The sequence below is a fragment of the Leptosomus discolor genome, chromosome 1 (assembly GCF_034619465.1).
Source record: "Leptosomus discolor isolate bLepDis1 chromosome 1, bLepDis1.hap2, whole genome shotgun sequence".
Lineage (NCBI taxonomy): Eukaryota > Metazoa > Chordata > Aves > Leptosomiformes > Leptosomidae > Leptosomus > Leptosomus discolor.
The window spans coordinates 117,516,173-117,539,198 of NC_141391.1; the positions used below are offsets into that span (position 1 = coordinate 117,516,173).

At 40.7% G+C, this 23,026-nt stretch overlaps 1 protein-coding gene across 1 annotated transcript in view; it reads left to right on the forward strand.

The window, feature by feature from the left end:
* Positions 1-143: 143 nt before the first annotated feature.
* Positions 144-23,026, forward strand: part of POU2F1 (POU class 2 homeobox 1) — a 109,113-nt gene continuing 86,230 nt past the window's right edge. Inside the window, exon 1 of the mRNA XM_086463171.1 lies at positions 144-179. The gene's annotated coding sequence lies outside the window, so the exon portion shown is untranslated. The remainder of the gene's footprint in view (positions 180-23,026) is intronic.

A 23,026-nucleotide genomic window follows, 5' to 3' on the forward strand; every position in this document is an offset into this window, starting at 1 on the left:
TGCGCAGTAGGGCAGCGGGGGGAGGGCGGCGCGCGGCGGGGGGAGGGGAGGAGGGAGGGGGGCCGGGAGCGAGGGAGGGTTTATCGGGCGGCCGATTTTGGTTAAAATATTCAAAATGGCGGACGGAGGAGCAGCGAGTCAAGATGAGAGTTCGGCGGCGGCGGTGGCGGCAGCGGCAGGTAATCATTACTGCATTTTACATATTCATATTCATACTCGCACACGCGGCCCCCCCGCCGCTCGCCCGCCCCGCTTAGCATAATTTATTAGTACTCAGGATTATTATAATTAACGGCACAGGAGGGAGCGGGGGGGGGGGGGGGGGGAAGACGGAAAGCAGCCTCCCCGTGCGGGGAGACACACACACGCACACACACACAGACACACACAGACACACACGCTCCCTCCCTCGCCCGCCCGCCTGCTCGCTCCCTCACACGGAGCCGCACTCGTACCCGCCTGCACGCCGGGGCACCGGCGCCGGGGCAGGCAGCGGGGCGATGGGGGGCGGCGGCGCGGGCGGCGGCGGCGCAACGGAGAGGCGGTGGGGTCGGGGTGGGGAGTCGGTGGCGCGGGGGGGGGGGGGGGGGGGGGGGAGCCGGGAGTGTGGGGAGACATCCCCGCACCCAAAAGCGGTCGGAGGTGGTTAGCCGCCACCTGGCCGGGCTTCCTCCCCCCCCCCGGGCCCGCACGCCCACAATAAAAGCTGCTTTACATATTCATGGAGGGGGGGAATTGCTGCTGGAGCGGTCCCGGTGGGGGCCGCGGGAGCGGGCACGGCCTGCCGGGCTGCGGGGGAGGCGGGCGGCCCCCCGAGTGGGGCAGGGTCCCCCCGCCGTCACGGTGGCGGCAGGACGGAGGGGGTCGGGGGTGCTGGCCCCTCCGTGGGGCCGGGTGAGGGAGAAAGACTTGGTTTCCTCATTACCCCCCCCCCCCCCCCCCGCCCTTCATCCCCCCCGGCCAGGGTTATTTCCCCAGAGCCCGGGGCCTGCAGGCATGGGGTGGATGGGTGCGGATGGCCTCGGGGAGGGGTAGGACGAGAGCGTGGTTTGGCTTTTTATTTAAAGCTTCCCCCCAATAAAGGCCAGGTTCAATGTGGGGTGACTTGAGGGGTGTGCGGGCAGAGTTTCTCCGTGCCCCTCTCCGATGGGAGAGGCCGCGTGTTTGCACCCCCGAAAGCTGGATTTGCCCCGGCAGCGTTTGCCCTTCTCCCCCTTTGCCCTCTTGTTTCTGCAGCCCCGAGGCCTTGGAGGAGCAGGGTGCTGCGGCCCCGGGGCAGGCCCCCTGGGTGCTGGGCACCGAACCCACGTCCCCTCGCCCTGGGTGCTGGGGCAGGGGCGGCTGGTGGTGCTGGCAGCCCCGGTGGGCTGGCACTGGGGGTGCGGGTCCCGTCCCTCTCCGTCGCGCGCGCGCTCTCTCTCTCTCTCCCTCTCTCCTTCTCATTTGAATAATGTCTAATTCGGGGAGGTTTATATTATTGAAATGGCCGCCTGGCTTTCCCCGCCTCTCATGTTTAGTAATTCAAACCTTTAATAACAGCCACTCAGAGCCCAACGCCGTGTTTATATTTTACATTCGCCCCATGTGCTTTTGTGGTTCAATATGATTCTTCTTTCTCGCTCTCTTGCTTTTTTTAAATTTTCTTGGCAACCCACAGGGCCCCGAGATCAAACCCAGGCTGTGTGAGGAGAGGAGGGGGGAGAGCTAGGCCCTGGCTTCTCTGGCAGGCGTCTAGGCCTCACTCTCTGCTGCTTGATTTATTTACTAATAACCAAAATGACCCCCCCCCCCCCTCCATCTCCACTCCACCCCTGCCAGCAAAAACAAAACCCTCCTGGGGCTTGAACAGCATCAGATCTGCTCATAGATTCTCAAACACTCATGTCTTTTAAAAAAGGAGCTTATTTTTAATTTATAGCAACTCAAGACTGTAAAACTGTTCCTTTCATATCTGCTTTTCAGAGGCTTGGGCATTTTTGGTCTCTTTGTCCTTGATTTTTTTCCTTAAAGGAGAGTTGCTTCTAATTTACGTTTCCTGGCACTGAGAAAGCTATAGAAGACACACTCAAAATCTGAACAGCTTTCCTTCTCCCTCTGAACACAAACAGAATTGAATACATTGAAGATAATCTTATGCACCTTCTTTTTGCTTAATGTGGATACAGTTTAACAGTGCAGTGTGTCAGGTGCTTTTTGTTGCTGCTTGTATCTTTGACTGTTCTGCGTTGTTTGTGTGGTTTTTTGTGTTTTTTTTTTTCTTTCATTTAGCCTTGCTTTCAAGACAGAAGATACTGCTAGGCAGTACAGCATCTAGAAAGGAAGATAAGTTTTCTGTGATTGTGTTATAAGAACACCAAGTGAAAATTGAAATTAATCATCTTGAATTATCTGGAGTCGATCAGTTTTAAACCAGATATTAGTCCACTTAGAAAACAAGTGGACTACTTTATTAGAAAGAGGCAGTAATTTAAAAAAGAAAATATTTATGCAAGGATGAGTTTCAGATAAAACTGTAGGTTTTCATTAGTGACCATTGTTTCACCCTGTGGAGAAAAAGGACCTAACAGCAGTGCCAGATTAGCATGTAAACATTGTTGAAACATGACTAGGAAGAGAGTTCACATACAAATGCAGACGGCCTATTTTGTAGTTTGGTTCTAAATTTAATTTGTCACAAAATACTACGCTGCAGCTAATGAAAGCATTCTGATTTAAAAAATAATGACTCAGACTGTTTATCCTTTTTCTTCACCCTTGGTGAAGATAGGCCTTGAATACTAGAAGAAAAAAATCTGTAGAAGCAGTAATGAGACTGTTCAGGTGACTGACTGTTTCACAGACCAACAGCACAAGGCTGGCTGGACAAAAAGCAGTAATATGATTTCATGCCTTAAATAGCATATGTTTTTGCACTCGCTTCACAAGATGTGGTCAAGCCGATGATGTCATTGGCCAGAGGACAAGGTGCAGTTAATTTGATTTATTGACCTGGGGTGAGGTGTAGCACTGAAACCTTCTCATAGGGAAACCATTTATCTGAGGACAATTTCCTTTATAGCAGCAATTTAACCACTGCTGAGACTGTAGATATTTTATCCAGCATGATAAAAATGTACATCTCATCTTGCAAACAAAATTTCTTTGTCACTGATGTTTTAGTAATTTTTATAGAATGCAATACTGGACAGTGGCCTTATGCAGTCTTGTGACTGAGCGAGGGTTTATAACTCTGAGTTAGGTATTTACATGCCAAAATACAGATGTATTTCTCTCAAACATATATTCACGTGCCTGTGTTGTAGCTTAAAATTTTAGTGGAACGTGATGTGGATAGAAATGAGTCTTCATCAGCAAAGCCCATAGGCAACATGTTAGTGGGAAGCCCTTTTTCCCAAACCCTGGCATCATCTTCACTTGTCGGAGGGTGCTGAGACTAGTGCGTGGGTATTGCTCTTCAGTCTTGAGTAAGGACTTTTTATATTAGTTTCACTGGTGGGTGTCAGATTTTAAGCTGCTTCTTGGACCTTCCTTGTCGGTGGTGGGTGGGAGAGTAAAAGAAACCTTTTTTTTTTTTTCTGCCCTGTGGATTGCCTGGCTGTGGTGAGAGTGAAGGCTTGTGCTACTGCTGCAGTGCTTCCTAATTATTACCAGGGGAATATGTTCTCCTATTTTGGCTGTCCTTTCAGCTTTTATTTTATTAGGGACAGAAGGAGGAAGGCTTGTCCTCCCTATGAAATAGTTCCACTGCGTGATTACCTCTGCTCAGTTATCAAGGTGGCTCTGCCTTTTTGTCTCTTCTATTATTTTTTTTTTCTTTTTCAAAACTGACCGAAACTTACCGGTCTAACAGCTGGTTGGAAAATAGGCTAAGCTGTCAGTAGCCATGCTGCTGCACGTGGTGCAGAATTGGGAAGGTGTGTCTCAGTAGGGTGATTTCACAATTAGAGGAGCTAAAGCTTACTCCTCACTTCCTAGAAGGAAGGGGGAAGAATCTGAGCTTCCCACTCTTGTCATTTTAAGAGGAGGAAAAAATCTCAGGTTTGCTGTCACTAACAATTTCTCAAAGATTAGCCTGCAGTAGTAATTCAAGTAGTAAGTGTTAATACTGACTTCCTGATGCTGAACGTGGATAGCTTCTGAATGCTTGTCTTAGCAAGTAATGGTGATGATGTCTGGAGTTGCCTCACTTGATGGAATCAGTGAGGTAGCCTTCAACTTGGTCTGTCCCTTAAACCTAGGAGACACTGACGTATTTTGTGTTAAAAGTCTCTTATGAGCTGTGAAAAAGTGTTATTCCTACTTCTGCTCAACCTTAATAATGTATTGCCCAGATAAATGAAATTTTGAATGCCATTGTCACTTAAATAATCTTTTTCAGATTTCAAGTGGTAAATTCCACATTTAGAGTAGCACATTTTTGCTCTTTATGTTCAGATGTTCAGGGATGCAAAGAGTTTTGGGGTAAATGTTCTGTCCATGCTGTCCAGAATGTTTGTGTTTGGTTGATGTGTCATCCAGCTTCTTTCTGTTAAATAGTGTTCATCTGCTCCATAGACATGTTGATTTTCTCTCCTGGTTCTCTGGCAAATTTGCAGCAGTTTTTTGTAGCATGCAGTAAGTTTTCATTTGCTTTCCTCAATGTTGGCTCCTCTGGAGTTCAAGCCTTCAAAACTAATTACAGATTTTTAATGTACAAATCTAGTCAGTTATCTTTCTTACTTTTTCTCCAGCATTATTTTTGATTCTCCTCAAACTGTTGTTGCCTGTAGGACAGTAATCTTGATACTGGTATTTTACACAGCTGACAATTAGGCAGCCTCTGCTACTTGCACTTACAGCTTTATTATTTTTATCTTGAGAGAATCAGTGACAGTCCTGGCAAATGACTGTCTTTTATGACGTACGTATTTTCAGTCTCTGTGACAAAGCTGTTGTCAAAAGAAGGTGTTGAAGAAAGTTGAGTTCAGTGTCCCAAATGTGATATGCTTGGTTTGAGTGCTTAAACTAGTATGTGAATGAAAAGACTGTCTCGTCTTGCTGGATACGCTTACAGCTTCGTCTGTTTACTACTGTAGAGATTTGCTTCTGTGTGAACAAATTTTCCCACCCCTTTCGCTAATGTACTGCATTGTAATACAGTTAAGCGTGGGATTTGTTGGACTGAGCGGGGGAGATAAATTTAAGGGAAGATCCCGGTCTTGGTTACTGCATATTAAGTAATTGCTTGTATTTCACTCAAAACAGTTTGACAATTGCTAATCTGAGAAAAAACCCATGTATGTAGATGTATTTTCCTTTCTATAGTTCTTCACATTATATTTCTTGAATTGTGTGAATAGGCCCTCATGCTGTTTCATGTGCACTTATTTTTCTCTGTAGAAAAGGAAATAATTATTTAAGATCTCAGTATTATTCCTTTCCCTAGTTTCTTATTTCACAGCCAGCTAGGAAATATCCACATTTGTTAACGTAACTGTGTTATAAATTAAGAGCTGTATAGTGCATTACAAAGTCTTTGCACAAGGAGGTTTTTTATAGACTGCTACTGGCTAATTGAATTATTTTAGGGTTAATAAACAACACAGTTGAGTGATGAAGTGTTGGTTTGGTATAGAGGATTTACTGGGTTCCAATCCTGAGTTGGTCACTAGTTTTGCTTGCTTTGCTGTTCTGGGCTAAATTTGTGGAATGGGAATTATAGGGCACATTTTTGCAGGGGAATAATTAGCTAATGTTTTGTAATATTTCTGAAGGTAAGAGTACTATGATTCTTCTGCTTTTACATGTAATCATCCAAGCTTGTGCCCACATTAAACTTTGCTTAGGATGTTTGTGCTGGTGCTCTTGGTGTACTCTCATCAGCAATGGAGGCCTCCTGTTGTAAAGGCACAGATTACTGTCAGTTCTAACTACAGTGTGATGTAGATCTGCTGTAGGGTATGCAGTTCAATGACAGTTTAAATCAGCCCGAGCCTGTCCTCATCTCCTTGTGTGTTCCCACCCCCTTCTATGCACTGGTGCAGATGCTTGCCTGGTTCCTTTGCTGAGCTAGTTCAGGGAATTAAATTGGCAGAAAACAAGCCTTGCCAAAAATAATGAATAGTTTTTTTGTTGGTTTAGCTCTCTGAACTGGCTTACAATGAGATTAGACAAATAGCAGTACCAATCAAGGAAGGGAACAAGAAGCACATGTGTTGATCCAAGTCCTCTCATAATTTTGTTCTCTCTGATGGCTTTCCTGTTGGCGTAAAGGGGGAGTCATACTCTGAGCCATGTGATCCTGCCACTTACTTGGCACCTGTCCTACAACTTACTGGTTTCCAGGATGCTCTAGCTTAACTTGCTAACCTGGTGGAAAACTAGCCCGTAATCATTTTAGATCTTGGGTTTGTGAGTTGAAATTGGTTCAACAAAGACCTCTGAGTGCAAGAGAAGAGGGTAGAACCGTGTGAGGGAAAGTGGAGAAGGGGGAAGGATGGAAAAGTAATGAAGCTTCCTTTTCTCAAAAGCAGCAGCAGGCATTCTTCTTAGCTTAGTTGTGTTGTATAGCTTTGCTTTTAGATTGACATAAGCCACTGTGAAACCATGGTTGATTGGGCTGGTGAACTCAAGTTGATCTAAAATGGTACTGGCCCAAGGGAAGCAATGGGTATGTATAGCCATGGGCACTATGCTGGACCTCCTGTTCTAGCAGCAGGCTGTACATGGATCACTGAAGCTGGTGATGAAACTGCATATAAGTAAGAGAGTGGCTTAGAAACCATAGATGCTGACATAGTTTGTGCTGTCGTAGGTGTGGTTTCACTAATGGTAGCCACGGCAGAAACTCTTAAATAAAAATTGTGGATGAGACCTTTTAAGTAGCTCCCATTTTAGTGCTGCTTGCAGCAAGATACCTCTCTAAAAAGGACTGTGGCTGGAAAGGACATTGGCAAAATTACTTGGGAAATTACAGATGCTCTTACTTCAGCTAAATTTTGGACTGATATCCCTGTAAAGCAATTTTAAAAAACCACACCACAATCGTGATATTGTGACAAGAAACCTTTTGCTCATAGTTCCCGTTATTTGCGCCCTCCCCTCCAGCAATCGGTTTTGGCTGCATAGAAATGAAGTAACGTATATACATGTTTGACACTGTATGACAGGGCATGAAGTTTTTGAAAAGGAAGATATGAACAGCTAAGTTACTAAAACAGTAAATATGGTTGAAGACTTATTTTTAAGCGTAGAAAAAAAATGTTGAATCAGGCTGGAGGTGCAGCTAGCTTGCTTTTTTCCCCTCCTTTTCTTTAAGGGCTAGTAGGAAGTCACCGTCCTTTTTGCGGTGAGCTCCTTTGCTATTTGTTCTCTTTGTCCTTTGGATGATCCAGTTTTATTTGAAAAATACCATGTGACTTAGTAATTTGTGCCTGACCATACCAGAGTGAAGTTGTAGCTTTATACTACTTGGATATAGCTGAGGGGGAGTAGTATGCAGTGAATACAGGTAGAAATGACTCAGATGTTTGATGAATCACAATTCTACATTATTAGTTAATGCAGTCTACTGAATGAGAAATGAGATTCAAGTTTCTTCCAGGAATCTTGTTGCAAAGATACCTTTCTAATTGTTCATAATTTTGTTTTTTAGCTGCTGATCTTTAGTAGGTTATTGCTTTTATTTGAATTTTCAAATATAGGTTTAAATAGATATTTCAACTTGCTTATTTCTAAGACTGCAAAGATATGGATATGCCAGCAAAAGCTACCTCCCCTCCCTACCAGCTCCTCTGGGAATGTTTCCTACCCCATCCTCCAATGCATGTACGCACACCTGCACCTGCATGCGTACATGCTTTAGAAAAAGGACTAGAAAGATTGGGCTGGGGACACTTTTAGATCTGATTGTAGCAGTAGAAGACATTACTGCTTCTGACTGTTGGAGTTTCCTGTTCCCCTGCACCTATTGGTGGGTCTTCCCATTCAGGTACTGTCTAATCCATTTCAGTTAAAATTAGCTGGGTTAGTAAAGACTGTGATCTAAGCTGCCTAAAGTGGCCCAGATAATTCTGATTGAAATCTGTGAGTGAGGGATTGTCTGAGTTGCTTTGTCATCATACCTGAGGATACAGTTCATGTTACACTTAATCCAATTTAAGGGTGGGCTGCTGCCAAAAAGAAGTGGCAACATAAGCAGGAAGAGTATTGGGCCATCACTTTCTGGACTATTGTCTGTTTTGACAGAGTCTGTATAAAACTGTCCCCTAGCTTCTGGCAGAAATGGGTTGGGGTTGTGTGGAGAAACCGGAGGTGGGAGGGCAAAGGGAGCAGTAACTTGCCACTTGTAATGTTTGTTTCTGAGTGAGGGTGTCTGTTCTCAGTGTTAGGAAGACATGGTCCTTTCCAGGTTTTATTGAACTTTCCAGTGTTACTTTTCTGTTTTTATTGAATTTATGCTGATCCGAACTACACAATGTAAATTGTTATAAGTATTTCCAGTATCTCAAGTGAAGCATGCGATTTACAAGTCATTTCCCGTAAATGGACTTTATCATAAGATTATCTTTACTTGCTGTTCCATTTCAGTCAGAATAGAGTTACTTCAGACAGCTTATGGCAACAACGCTAGCTAAACTTGGGAACTTAAGAGTATCTTTCAGAACAGTTGAGAACTTGCTCTTCTGCGTATTTATTTAGTCCAAGGTCTGGTAGCTTCTGACTTCAAATCAGTCACACTGTCTCACACAGCAAGTTGTTTGAATCACATCATTGCTAACCTTTATCCAACTCTTACGTTACTGCCAGCATAGCTTCTCTTTGGTTAGGATGGGTGTGCCAAAGTAAGGAAGAAGCTGTCAGCTGCCAGGCTGTGCTTCTGCCTGTCAAATTTTGTCAACCACTGCTCTGGAAAAACATGTTGAAGTAGCAGTAGTTGTAGGACAGACTTTTAGTCCAGGCTCTCAAATGAGGACACATCAGGTGGAAAAGTGTAAACTAGAAAGTCGGGTCGTTTTCCAAAGTTGATTTTACTCAGTTTTGCAAAGAAACAAATCTTCTAAAGTTGCAGAAATTTTTCATGTATCTGGTTTTAAACTGACCTTTGCTGCTTACCCTTTTTCATTTTCAGTGCGTGTAAGGTTGTACAAAGAAAGGCTAAGCAATCTTAAGTTGCATGTTGCTCTTCACCTCTGGCTCAGGCAAGTGCTGAGCTGCAAATTCTTGGCATTTGGGAATGTAATCAAAGGTGCTATCCCTGTGCTTACCCTGTTTTTACATTCTTTCCTAGGTGTCTGCTGTTTGAGGAGGGTCAGGTAGATCTTTGGTCAGAGCCAGTATGGTGATTTTGGTATTCTCTTTCAGACAAAGAGAAAACACCTTCCCACCTATTTCTCAGTCCATCTTGTTTTGTACGTGGTTCTTTTCCAATCCTGAAGTGCTGAGGACCACCATAAAAGAGTTCAGGAAAGATGATGTTCCTTGTCTGCTCTGCACATTTCCAGCTCTGGGAAACAACTGGGGAGTTGCTCCAAGGGCTTTCCTACTAATTTCTCATTCCCTACCAGGCAACTAGAGAACTGGAAGCTCCTTTTGCTCTCTTACTTTGTGAAGACAAGGGGAAGATTAGAGGGTGGGTGTTAAAAATCCAGTCTCTGTTACTACTTCATGGAAAAGATCCACAACTGAGTGGATTCTTAACTCCTTAAGACCCACTGAGGGTCTTGAGCATGTTTGAGAACTATCCTACAGACAGGGACTGCAGAAATCTGTATAATTTTTGAGTTCATTTTATTTCAAGACTATTGCTTTTCTCGTTACAGTGGGAAACAATGGCATTGTAAAGAATATCTCCTCTCAGTTCTGAGAGATAAAAGTGTTGTGTTTTATGGTACTGTGATTTAATTTGGTTTGGAACCTAGTTGCAACATGGTTACACCTTATATGGTTCAGTTCAGTGGTGCAGAAGGGACTTGTTCCAAATATACTAAGGACTGACTAAAGCCTAGTGCCCTAAAATCTTCTGAGAACACACTTCAGGCATGCCCGTGTTGGGAAAAACTATTTCATTAATATTGTTCTCAATGTAGTTAAGATTGAAAGTAGATCCAGGCACGTCGTGTGACACATTTAAATAATATCCATAATACACACAACTATTTCTAAACTGACAGCTGAATTGCTTATACACTTAAGTTTTCTGTAGTTGTAGATTACAAACTCTGCAACAGTGGAAAGGATTTGCTATGAGGAAGTCTGAATAAAGGCATAACGGGTTAGAATAGTTGTTTGGCATCTTAAATCCCCTAGCCTTTCTCAGCTTGGTTTGCTGGGGGAGAAAGCAGGGACAGGTAGTGTTTCTTTGTGTTGTGGTGTCTCTAGTCGGGTTTGCAAGTGTTGTGGGCACCTCTAAAGACCCTAGCAGAAAATTTTCCGCTGTTGCTTCCGTTATAATATTGATAAATGAATAATACAAGAAAAAATACCATGTACAAACATGCGCCAGCACTTCTATCTTCTCATTCTCCTATCTAGTGTTAACATAAACAAAAGTTAGACTTAACAGTCGAACAGAAGGACTGTTAGGGAAAACCTAATTCAACAAGTTCATTTAAAAGTTTTGTAAAAAGACCTCTAATGTCTTGAGACAATCCATAGTTTCCCATATGCACTCGGAGAAGACACATTAGTTGCTTAAGGGATCAGTTAACCTGTCAGTCTTTCAAAAAGCAAAATTAACTGCAGGCACAGAGGTCTTTTTTCATTACTTATTAAGTAGTGATTTCATGTTGTGTGGGTTAGAGCTAGAAATGCTGTGTTTACTAATGAGGAAGGGAATGTCATTGACATTTGTCCTGTATTTACATCACAAATAGGTCTACGAATTGTGTAATACAGACACTTCAAGAAATTTATACTCTGAATTGCAGAGAAGTTGAGAACTCTGCATTTCTGACATAACTTGCTTGAGGTTTTATCAGCTTGCTTCTTTCAGTTTTCTGAGTTTGTGGCAGCTATTAACTGTATTTGGTGTATTAGCATATATGCTTGCATACACAAGTTGTTATCACCAAAGGCAGCACCTGTTCCTAAGCTTTTTAAAAACATGGAAGATTGTTCATTTCTTTACTTTTCAGTGGCAGGGAGTAGATTGAGGTGCTCAACAATTTTCTTAGAATGTGTTGTCAACTACAGTCATTTCCCAACTACACTTCATACTGTGGAAGGTTAGTTAAACTGGGCATTTTCATGGCATCATCATTCTTGGTTGTGTGAAATGATATTAGGAGAACATTGAAGACAGAAACACGTGGGATACAGCTGTCTACTAATCATCTGTATCCAAAACTCCCAGTTTTATTGTTTGTTTCTATTCTCTACTTTGTATAGTACTCATTTGTTGAGACAGTCTTCACAAAGAGAACAGGGTCTGGGGAGGCAGGTTACTTCAGTACTTCTGTCCTTTGGTTTTGGTGTAATCAGTGTACTTGAGAGCAATAAAGTGTCCAACAAAGGCATGAAGCCAATATAGAAATGTGGTGCTGTTGTTTAATTGGTAACTAGGATGTAGTTTGTTTTCTTAAAAGCTGAAAAAAACCCATCAATGATGCTGAAACTGTTTACACACATTGACTAATTACACATGGTGGTGTGGAAATGTTCTCTGGTCTAGCAATAATTTATAGATTGCTTGTTAAGAACCATTCAGGTAGTAAATAAATGTAATTTATACTTTACTATGTAGTGTGGTCTGTTTGTTAAAACTTGTTTTGAAACAATTTACTTGGTGCTAATCAACTCTAAGGTTGAACTGTGAAACACTATCTGGTATTATGGACCTACAGCTCTGACTTTTTTTATTTAGCAAGTTAATACAAAGAAGTTAATTTTCAGGTGTGTTTTCCTTCGTGTGCCTTTGTAATAGTGATTTATTTCAACAAATATTTGAGATTGCAACATCAAATGAGGCGTTTGTGCATTTGATATTTAACGGTTAGTCACAAACCAAATTGTGACCCAATAAATTGTCAACTGCTTAGTTGGGTTTTTTTAAACATATAATTTCTGAAGCTTTTATATTTGTGAATTGTGAGGAGCTGGGAATAGCAGGTATTCCTCACGTAAAAGAGGACTGTTTAGATGAAAAGGGATGGCATTTTTATTTACAAGAAAGCTACTCTTGGGCTGTTCTCAGAGCCCTGCAGATTTGAAGCATTACATTTAGTGAGTGCATGCAAAATGCACGACTGGTGTTTGAAGGCCCTGCTGGGGCAGCCCTTAAACAAAAGGGGTTATGGGCTCTAAATGTGGAATATGTTCTTTATCAATTAGTTCTGCTGCTGTGTGACAGTTCCAGTTTAACTATCTGTCTGGCTTGTTGAAATAAGAACTGGAAAACGTTTTTTTCTCCTTTGGAGTTTTTGCCCTCTGTTTTGTGCATGAACAGAGGTTTGTTGTGTATGACTGCCGTCATATGCACAGGAGAGGAAAGCACAAAGAGAATTACTACTCTGTACTGGAAACATTGAGGAACGCTGGGGAAGAAAACCATCATTTTTTCAATTAGACTCTTTTTATCACATGTCTACTTTATCAGACCTCGTTATGTGTGCCTGAGTGTTTAAAAAAATCTCTCACCAGGTGGACAAAATAAGAGGTATTGAAAAGGCAATTTACTTACAGTAATATCTTATTTCCTGTGTTGTTGACTAGATTTGTGTTTGAATAAGAACATTTCTTTTGTGGCGGCACAGGTGCTCCTTGATTCTGCAGTGAAGGCAGTATTCTGTGCTTGGTACTAGCTAGTTGCCATGGCAACAATTATGATGTCATGAATTCAGTACAGTGACTTCACTGCAGTGTATTTTATCTTTATTCTCAGTTTTCTTCAGATCTTGCTAGCAAACCAAAAAGCATCTAAGCGTGATACGGTGACTTGTTTATTATGTGATAATGGTGACTAATATGATCCAGATCTCTCTCTCAAAGTAAACCTAATTACTGCTTACTTTTAAATTTACCCCTAAAGTCTGGGAAACGGAGACCTTGCATTTTTATTTATCTGGACCTGTTTCAGCTGCCCCAAAAAGTTTACTGATAGGAATGAAGAGGGAAATAAATAGTTGGTTTTTTTTTTTTAATCGCTTGGATGTGATTCTTTTCAGCTGAGAGAAATGTGTGTGCTTTTAAAACTGAAAATGTGAGAGTAGCAGTGTCCTGTTACGTCTTTTCTCCCAGAATAATTTTTTCAAATTCTGGCTTGCCTTTCGTAGTCCTGTTCTCTTCCAAAGCAGGTGAAATGTTTTCTTAATCTCTTTTCAAGGGTTTGTTGACCTGCAAATTGTACCAGGAAACTTCCTGCCCATCAGCCTTCGGAAATGGTCAGCTGTTTTCTGCTCTCTGAGCACTTCCATTCATCACCGGGTTGTGCACCTCCATTTCACAGGTAGCAGAGCTGACTGTTCAGTGCGTACTCTTACCCTGTCCTCCATTACCTTCTGTTAGTCAAAGAGAAATGTTTAGCATTTTTCCTGTATTTTTAAAGTGATATAACTTCCAAATTTAGCCCCAGTAAAAATGCCAATAAAAACATTGAGTTTAACTAGACTGCATTTCTTCTGTTGACATAACTGTGTGTCTGTTTAGAGCTGGCTTATTGGCTTAACTCAAAGGTTGCTTGAGACTTCTGGGCCATCTGACTACATTATCAGTGAATAGCGCAGAGTGTGTTAAAGTGGTATGCCAGGTATTTTTGTAAGTCTCTTTTTGGCCTCAGCAAGTAAAAGGTTCTTCACCTTTGGCTTACTCTGACAAAGATAGTTTCTATGTATAGGTGGGGTCTAAGTCTGTTGTTTTAAGTGTGCTGAAAGCCTTTCTAATAACAGGAGAAAACATAGGATGTGCTGATTTCTTCCTGTGACTTACTGCTGCAGTGATCATTTGCATTAAATTGTCTTGAGCGTATATCCATTTAGGTGAGGTTAGAGTTAAATGACCTCTTTGCATTTTTCTTCCTCTGAAGAAAGATGGAGACTTGAAAAGCACCCACTAGCAAGTGAGAGGATGTCATGGGCAGCGTGTAAGGAAGATGAAAAATGTAACAGGAAAAATCAAAGGTGCAGTTGTCTTTCTGCAGAAAAGAACAAATATCCCGTGTAGCCTGTCGTTTATGATAAACTTATAATGGAAGTTGAATTCTGGCATGCTGCAACTGGAGTTAAGAATATGTGATAGATGTTTTTGTTAATGAGCTACTAACAGGGAACAAACTGCAAAATATTTTTGCAGGTACTGTTCCCATTACCTAAGTGCAGACAGCTCCTGTGCTTGAAGATTTGCTGGTTTTTGTTGGTAACAGCTGTACTTAAAGTTAGTAGTTTTTTTCTTTAATCAGCGTAAATGTGCTCTTGATGGGGTACCTTGTGTTAAATTCTCTAAATGCTTTTTCAAAATTGTAAATGTTTATCTTACTATAATGCCCGTGCACGTGGAATGTTTTACTAATTTAAGAGTATGGTAAGATTTGATTGCGAAATACTTTGGTCTTTAGACTAGGTTTAATGTGATCCTTAGAGTAGCCTTTTGTAATTTAGGTGGGTTTTTTGTTTCTGTTCTTTTTGAAATATAAAGGTTTTTCTAAACTTATAGGTTTTTGATTGGACAGGGTGCTAGAGAACCTCATGTAGGCTCTCTTTCCCAGAAAATATTGGACCAGGTGATCTTTCAAAGTCTGTTCCAGCCTGGGCTAGTCCAGGATTCTAGGATTAAGCTGTTAGAAGGAGTAACAGCTTGCTTAATGACAAACTGACCTAACTGCACGAAAAATTGCTAAATCAAAACTCTTAACTTTTTAGTCACATGGAGATTAGATCATTCAGTTCCCAGCAGTGTTTGTATGAATGAGTGTTGCGTTTAGGAATAGTATTATGGCAGTTAATACCAGACTGAATATATATGGAATTTAAAGCTCTGGACTGCAGGTGTCTTGGCAATGCAAATTCTTCTGAAGTTAAAGGGGAGTGTAGAATTTTTTTAGAATGCTTAGGAAAAGTGATCACCACTACAAAACTTCAGTGTGTGAAAACAAAAGGAAACTTGGAATGGGAAAATAAAAAATAAGTTTTACTGTGCAAGTCCCTTATTCTCTTTTATGAGTGAATGGGCATATGGCCTGTTTGCAGTATACAGATCAGAAAGGAACCTGCTGTAGTTTCTTCAACCTTAGCATCATTCCATTCTCTTACATGTTGCAGGGGGGAAGCAACAACAAAAAACCCACTACCCCCCCAACCATTTTTTTTTTAGAATTATTAAATGAAACACCCTAAACTTTCAGTGCTCTTACTCCACTCCAAATTCTTCTATGAGAACCAGTTATGTTCTTGCCCACTGGGACTTGGAAGATAAACAAGCTAATTGGAATTGTCTCAATTAGCGCTGTTTCTTCTATTTAAAAACAAGGTAGACGTTAGTGCCTAGTTCACATTACAGGCTTCTACATGGTTTGTTTATACTGAGAGACTAGAACCTGTCTTTATAAGTTATTACCAGTACTGGTGGTGCATGAAAGAATGGCAATATTGGTGGAAGTATGGCGAAGTAATTAGATTACATTTCAGGATATAGTGGCAGATGTGGCTTGAGTTTGTGTCTGTTCAGGGGCTAGGACTAATGGTGGTGGTTTTGGTACTTTTTTCTTTGGCCACAGCTTGGAGGGCTTTTTTCTTCAGGTCAGCAGCTTCAACAGGATTTCACTGAAAAGTTAAAATGCTTGGATGGCTCACTTTGCAGCGCCTACTTCACAGACCAGAACCAAATTTGGTTCAGAATTGAAAATTAAGTTAACAGAAGAAGGTGGAGGCCTGAAGGGCTGCTTGGTACTGTGGAAAAGTTAGGAGGCTGGAAATGCCAGAAAGGTGTTTTGGGAACAGTACCTGGTGAAAAGCTGAGCTTCTAAACTTGGTCTGGCCCAGGGGTCCCTTCTGACCTATTAGCCTATCATCTGTCATCATTCTGAATATCAGGTGACCTAATCCAGCAGCCCTTTGCTGCTTCCAGCCTGCTGGGGAAGGCTATGAACAGCATCACAGACAGAGGGACGCCTTTTTAGATGTGTCCTGTCCTCTAACAAAAATGACTAACAAAGGATGTGTCCTCTCCTCTTGCAAAGACCTATATAGAAAATTCTATGTATCACTTTTCAAAACAGTAAGGGTTTGAAATTCAATGTTTTGAAAGCAATCAGGAGAATCTTCATCAGTACAGGGGGGCTGGCCTTAACAACCATATAGTAAAATTGTTGTAGATGGGCTTTGGAGAAAACATACTGCATGTGAAAACCTCCATGACAAATTTGTAAATGGAGATGGGTGACCTCCCCCACACACCTGGGTCCGCGATTGGGAATACTGTGGGACGCCGGGATGACATGGTTATCTTGGCCTCAGCAGGCTGCCTGGCTGCCTTTTGCTGCAGCTCAGATTCAGATTACCCAGCAGTCCTTGTGCTTTGCTATGATCAAACGATACAGCTCTCACGGAAAAATGTGCTACTCAAAGCTCTGTGTGGCTCCTGTAGCCAACTTGATCTATACAATGGGAAATAGGAAAGCCGCCTTTATCTGATTAAACAGCCGACTTTGGCATGAAATCTCCTTTTTAATATCAACTTGCTGGAAGTGCTATGACAATAAAAATGCCTTTTTTTTTTCCCCTCTTGTTGGGAAAGCAAAAAAATCAACACTTCCTAATTTCACGTATTACTGCCAGAGCGTTCTCTGACATTCTTTGAGTTCAATCATCAGACACTATACCCTGGTTGTACTTAAGCATGTAACTTTTCAGCTTGCTATTAACTGCCAGCATCCATGCTACATGAAGGTTTTTTCATGGTGACCTCAACTATTGTTTCTTCTTGCTTGCTATATTGGTGTTAAATGAATTGATGATAAAATAAATTGATGATAGAATGAATCATGTTTCAACAGTAATCATTAAATTACAGACATGGAATCATCAGTTTGGGAAATTACTGTGCCTGATTTAATAGTGAAACATTACCTTCCACACAGAATTCTAGAAATACAGTATATTTTCTTTAAAAAACTGAGGATTCTTTTTCAGCAGTTTCTGGATAAAAATCTTCCCTGTCCTTCTTTTGGCACTAAGTTGTGAGCAGAAACATACCATTACTGGCTGAAGTACTGTGTTACCATGCATATTATTTTGTCTCAAAGTGCAGTAGAAGGTACTGTACTTAAGGCATGAACTTGAAGAAACAAACTGTCCTAATATCCCACTTGAATAGAAAGAAAAGGTGAAGGTTTGTTATAGCCCTTTTGAAATTTTCAAGGCTTTTATGTAAGTGATGTTAGGATAAACACCTTTCTCAGTCCTGAATTTCTCTTGAAAAACAAATGTAAAATTTGGGAAATAACTTTCCCGTTAACACACACGAATGATATTTTAAAAGTAAAATGTATAGAGAAAAATTTGATGAAGTTGTCTGTATAAATAAAATAATAAATAAAAGCAGGTTAACTGTGTCTGTTCTTTGGGCTGAAAACCCCCCACCAAACCAATAACTTTATGAATGTATCCCTAACTAACTGAGACTTACCTACTGAGGGTCCCTGCTACAGTCAGTGTAGGTGATGACTCAGGTGGCCAAGCCTGACTTCTGTTCCGAATAGTAGGCACAAAGCAGTGTTCCTTGTATCCAAATTGCCGTGCATAATAAGCATGTCTTAATGAACTTTTGAAGATCAGTCTGTATTCTGTATTATTGTAAATGAAAACCACTGCTGATAGCTTTGCATAAGATGGCCCCATTTAATGATGTTAGGTGATCCGATTTTTTTAACGCATTGCATTTGCAGCAGAGTGTGCGCTGCCTCATAGTAAATGGAGAGGAGGAAAGGTTAATTTCAGTAACCTAACAACAGCTTCTATGATTAGACTTGTTGTTTCTGGTGTTGCTTTCTCTAGATAATTTTGGTTTTGGGGGGCTTGGGAAAGGAGATATTTTTATGCCCTTTGTTTTTTGGTAAGCAAGGAGAGAATCTTAAGCAAGATGCCAAACACACTCATGCTTACCTCTGTTGCAGTGCTGTGATGGAGAAAAGATTTGGGGGAAAGGGAGAGGAAGCACAAAGGCAGGGGAGTAAGCCATCAAAAAGTGTTTGGAGGAAGACATAGCAGGAAAAGAACAGCTCTGTAGGAAAGGAATACTCTGCGTATTCTTTATAAATAGTGCGTGATGTGGGTGAACTTCACATCTATGTCTATGGTGTAGTAGATATAGAGAGATACTTGCCTGTAATTGCAACGTGTTGTTGGACTAAATGCTTCTTGAGAGAAGTCACAAACTGTGAAGAAGAAATCTTAGGATCAGTGAATTTGCTCTTTTGTCAGTTACCTATTAATGCATGTAATTAATAAAGAGCAGTTGGAGTAAGTGCAGCATTCAGTCACGAAACCTCAAGATTTTAGGCAGAGGTTGGCATTTCATCTGGTTTCTCAAATTTGTGGTGTTTGCATTGGTTTCTGCTTCTCAGATAGCTTTGACTAGAAATAAAAGATGTTGATTACAATAAACACGCTTTCATATGTAGACAGCAACAATCATTATAGGATTGGGATGATAAACATAGAAGGTTGATATCTAGCCAGACTAGAGAAAAGTATCCTTGAAATGTTCTCTTTAAAACAGTTGTCCACAGCCCTTATGGCAGAGATAAACAGCATTTATTGGGCTCTGAGAGGATCAGAAGGGTCCATATGTGATTTTTAGGGATGATTTCAGTTCTGAGAGCGTGCAGAGCATTGTGCATGTGACACATCTTTGTCCAGATAAAGGAATTCCATTTACCATCATGTTTTACTAAACACACATACATTAGTTTTGTTCTTTGATCCAGAATGAAATTAAAATTTAGAGACTGTATGACTCAACTGGTTGAGCTCAGTTGGTGCGTTTTTATTTTGATTTGTGCAGCATCTACAACAGGGAAACGACATACAGATTTTGTAGGAAGAACATGAATGTCTGATATTTTCTGTTCCAGAACCTTTGCTTGGGAAGCTGTATTGGATTTACTTCCTTTTTATATTTAAAAAGATACCCTGAACACTTGGCTGTTTAAATACTAGTCTGATGTGCCACTGCAGAGGCATTTTCCTTTCATATTGCTTTCATTCAATAAGATGCGCATTTTTTCTGTATAAATGAACTCATATTCAGTAGTGCAATTGATGAATTCTCCTCTTTTCTTCCTGCTGTAACACTGGCAAGCAGTTCAGTTCATCCAGGTGTCAGTGCTTTTAGTTGTGTGACCAGAATTTTCTAATGAGGGGAAGAAACTGTAAGAACTGGTTTGAAATCACTTTTCAAGTTCCAAAAGGAAAAAAAGAAAGCAAAGCCATCTTAAAATTAACAGCTGGACTATTTTATTCTTTATCGCCTTTCAGAAGGGAAAGAATAGAGATGGGGTTTTTTTTTGGCTTGTATGAGTGAAACCTTACACAGCTTTCCTCTCATTTTTTCTCTCATGTTCACCCCTCATCTTTGTTATAGACATGTAATTCCTCTTTTGATGACTTTCCTCTGAGGCTTGTCCTCTGCAATGCAAACTTAGTTTGGTTGACACAATCTTTGTTCTGATTCTGTTCAGTTTTGCTTTTTTCCCCCATTGTCTCACCTTATTTTTTGTTAATTAATTTTAATGATATTTTTAGAGGGATTCTTTCTCTCTCTTTTTTTTTTCTTTTTTTTTTTCCCCGAAGCCCAAGTAAATTGAATGCAAAAATAAAGCCATGCCAAGTGGTTGCAGGGTGCTTAGGACAGAGTAGTGTCTGCGCAAGGGCACTCCAGCCCACCCTGTGAATGACAAGCTTGAGTGAGATATGTATTGCTAGGCTTCAATTGTTGTTTTCTTTTGGCAGCTGTGGGTGGGGTTGATCACACTGAAATAATAGTTTTGGTGGGGTTCTTTCTTTCTGTGAAAATGTTCCTACCAGGAATTTCAGTACTTTTTTTTTTTTTCCCATCTTTCTCCAAACCCCCAAGACAGAAATGAGAAACTCCTTAACCATCCAGGCTTGCAGGCTCGTAGTCACTTCACGTACAAAGTTTTTCATCTGACTTCTGACCTTGCTCATTGATCATAAGAGTCATTGACTCTTTTGCCTGTGATCTTGAAGAGAGTGGAACAGTGCTAGATCAGAATACCTGGATAAATTCTTTGTTTGAAATACGTTGCTTTCTCTAAAAAGTACCAGGAGAGCTTGTTTCTGGCTACGGGATACTTGTATCCCCTTTCAAGTGACTTGACTTTGTTGGCTTTAATGGGATCCACTTGGACAACAGTGGGATATAGCACTTCTGCTAGGCAACTCTGACTTTTTTAATGTAGTGAGTCATTGTATGGTTAAGGCAGATGATGGCCTTTGTGTATGTAGTTTCTTTTCCTAAAACCAGTGTTTTTGATGAGTTAGAATCAATGCTGCTGCTCAAATTATAACAGAGTAAAAAGTGTTTTGAAATGGGAATTGGGACAGGAAGCTGCATAATACCTTGTCTCACTTCTAGATACACAAAAGTTCTCCAAATGCAGGTTGGTCAGATAGGATAGATCGTTACAGAGACTCAGGCACAGAAGAAATCTGTGCTAGCCAGACTGTTTGTAGCATTTATGCTTCCAGTAAGCAGAAACAAATGTTTGGCATACAAAGCCTTATGACACTCTCACTTGAAAAGGTAGTCCAAGTTTACAGTAATAAAAACCTATTTTGTATGTATAGTGTTCTAGCAAGGATGTTTTTTGCCCTTAGAAAGTCTCTGTAGGAGTAGAGAGTCTGGAAATGTGTTAAAAGTTGGGATTGTAAACTGACGGCACAGTGTAAAGCTGCATTTGAGTGGCAGAGCTTAGGTTTGTAGTAGAAACATTTTCATAGGCCTTTGCTGCAAAATGGGACATTCTGGTATTTAAAAGAGTAATTTTGAAACACCCTTCCCTGGGTTTTCGGATGGTGGTAGTTAGTTCACCTTTCAATTGAGTAGCAATTCAAAGGTACTCACTACCTTCCTGAAGTCTTGAATGTGAAGCTAACACTGCGAAAATGCACTCTGCTTGTTAGAGTCGTCTTATCAGTATGACATGCTTTAATTCAAGGTAGAACTGAATGGACAAATATTGAGAAATTATATGGTACTTCTGGCTTGCTTTCTGAGAACCCAGCTCTTGGTGCCTGCTGTTCTGTCTCAAGGCTACCATAATCAATAATCCTCGGTGCAAAGGAGAAGAAATGAGTACTTTTTCTGAAATCTTCTTCCATTTGATGGAGTGTCAGCTGTTCTGTGGAAAGACTGCTTGCCCTTATACAACAAGTATCTTAGTTGCTGTTAAACAGCACGTTAAGTGAGGGGAAATTATATTGCAAGGTAAAGAATTGTCCTTTTATGAAGTAGCTGTAGTTCCAGTTACTTTTTAATTTCAGAATGGGGAACTTGTCATTATAAAATTTAGACAGCTTTGGCTTCCTTCAGCACTATGAAAAGAACAAGTCTAATCCAGCAACAATATTAAGTACACAGTTGCTCCTCATCTGAAAGGAGAATGTATTTTTAGCTGTAGTGTCTCAAATTAATTTAATGATATTGTGACAGTAACAGAGGGTTCTATTATAATTCATAGTTAAAAACTTATTTTTGCATGTAGATCTTGAAACAGCATGTCTGTTCATCAGGATTCTGGTAAATCTGGAAAATCTATATGAATAAAAAAATAAAAGCTGATACGGGGACGAATGGGGATAGTTAAAGGTTCCGTTGTGTCACTGTACAACAGTACTAGCCATGAAAAGAGGCTGGATGTTGTCTTTTCCAAATCAGAACTTTGGTGTGCTTGTGGAAATTTGCTGAAAGCTGAAAAATTCAGTCTTTCAGAGGGACATAATAAACCAAAGCTCTTTCTGCTTGCCAAATCAGAGGCTCCCAGGTCTCTGAGCTTTGATCTTGGAGCCAGTAACGAAGAGGCACTACCTCTTGCAGGAGCATTGCAGCTCTTGGCATCTAGCCATCATCACCAAATTTTAATTTTATTGTTGTTTGGGGATTCTTTTGTCTCAACTGAAATTCCTTGAGGGGCTTTGTTTCATAAGTATTAGCAGATTTCCCCCTTTTCCCTCGAACAAAATTCTGCCCTGAGGTGCTCCTGTTTCTTCCCTACCTTAAGGTTGCACACATTTTCTTTGCACATATTCAGCTAAAGGTATTTCATGTGCATAATGTACTTGCTATTTAAGGTTTTGGATATTGTGAGATAGGAAATAAGAAAACCAGTTCAACGGGATAAATACCACACTCTTAACTGAGTGAAGAAATAAGATACAGAATATGTATTAAAAGAAATGGTTTGCATTATTGTTTTGGCATCAAACTTGTGTCTTGGCAGAGCAAGGGAAACTCTGGGATACTGGGTTCTATAGCAAAGCAAAATATAAAATGAAATAAAATCCTTAAAGTGAGGGTTGATTACACAGTAAGATATCCATATGCTGCTTGTAAGTATGTTAATGTGAGTAAATTCAGAGAACTGACTTAGGACTTCAGAGATTTTACTGGTTTATACTGCCTCCAAATGGTATTTTAAGCAAGTTTCCTAGTTCCTCAGTTTCTCCAGTTATAGGGTTTTGATTTGCTTTCACTTTCAAGGTTTTAAAAAAAAAAAAAAAGACAAAACCCAAATACAAAAACCACCCCCAAAACAAAACCCCGAATAATCAAAAACTTCCCTGCCTTGAGTGCTTGAGGTTTTAATGTTTGGCATCTATTTTGTGATCGTTAGATAAAATATACTGAATAAATGTACTGTACTAGATAAATTATTTTTTCCCTTCTTCCCCTAATATTTCAACTAAGTATTGCCTGAGTAAGTGATCCCTAGTGCTGTCCCACTGATAAAAGGTACTTGGGACTGGATATGGCTCAGTACACAAAGGTATGTTGTTTTACTTTTCCTGCCCAAGAAATAGCAAATGTCCTGAATTTA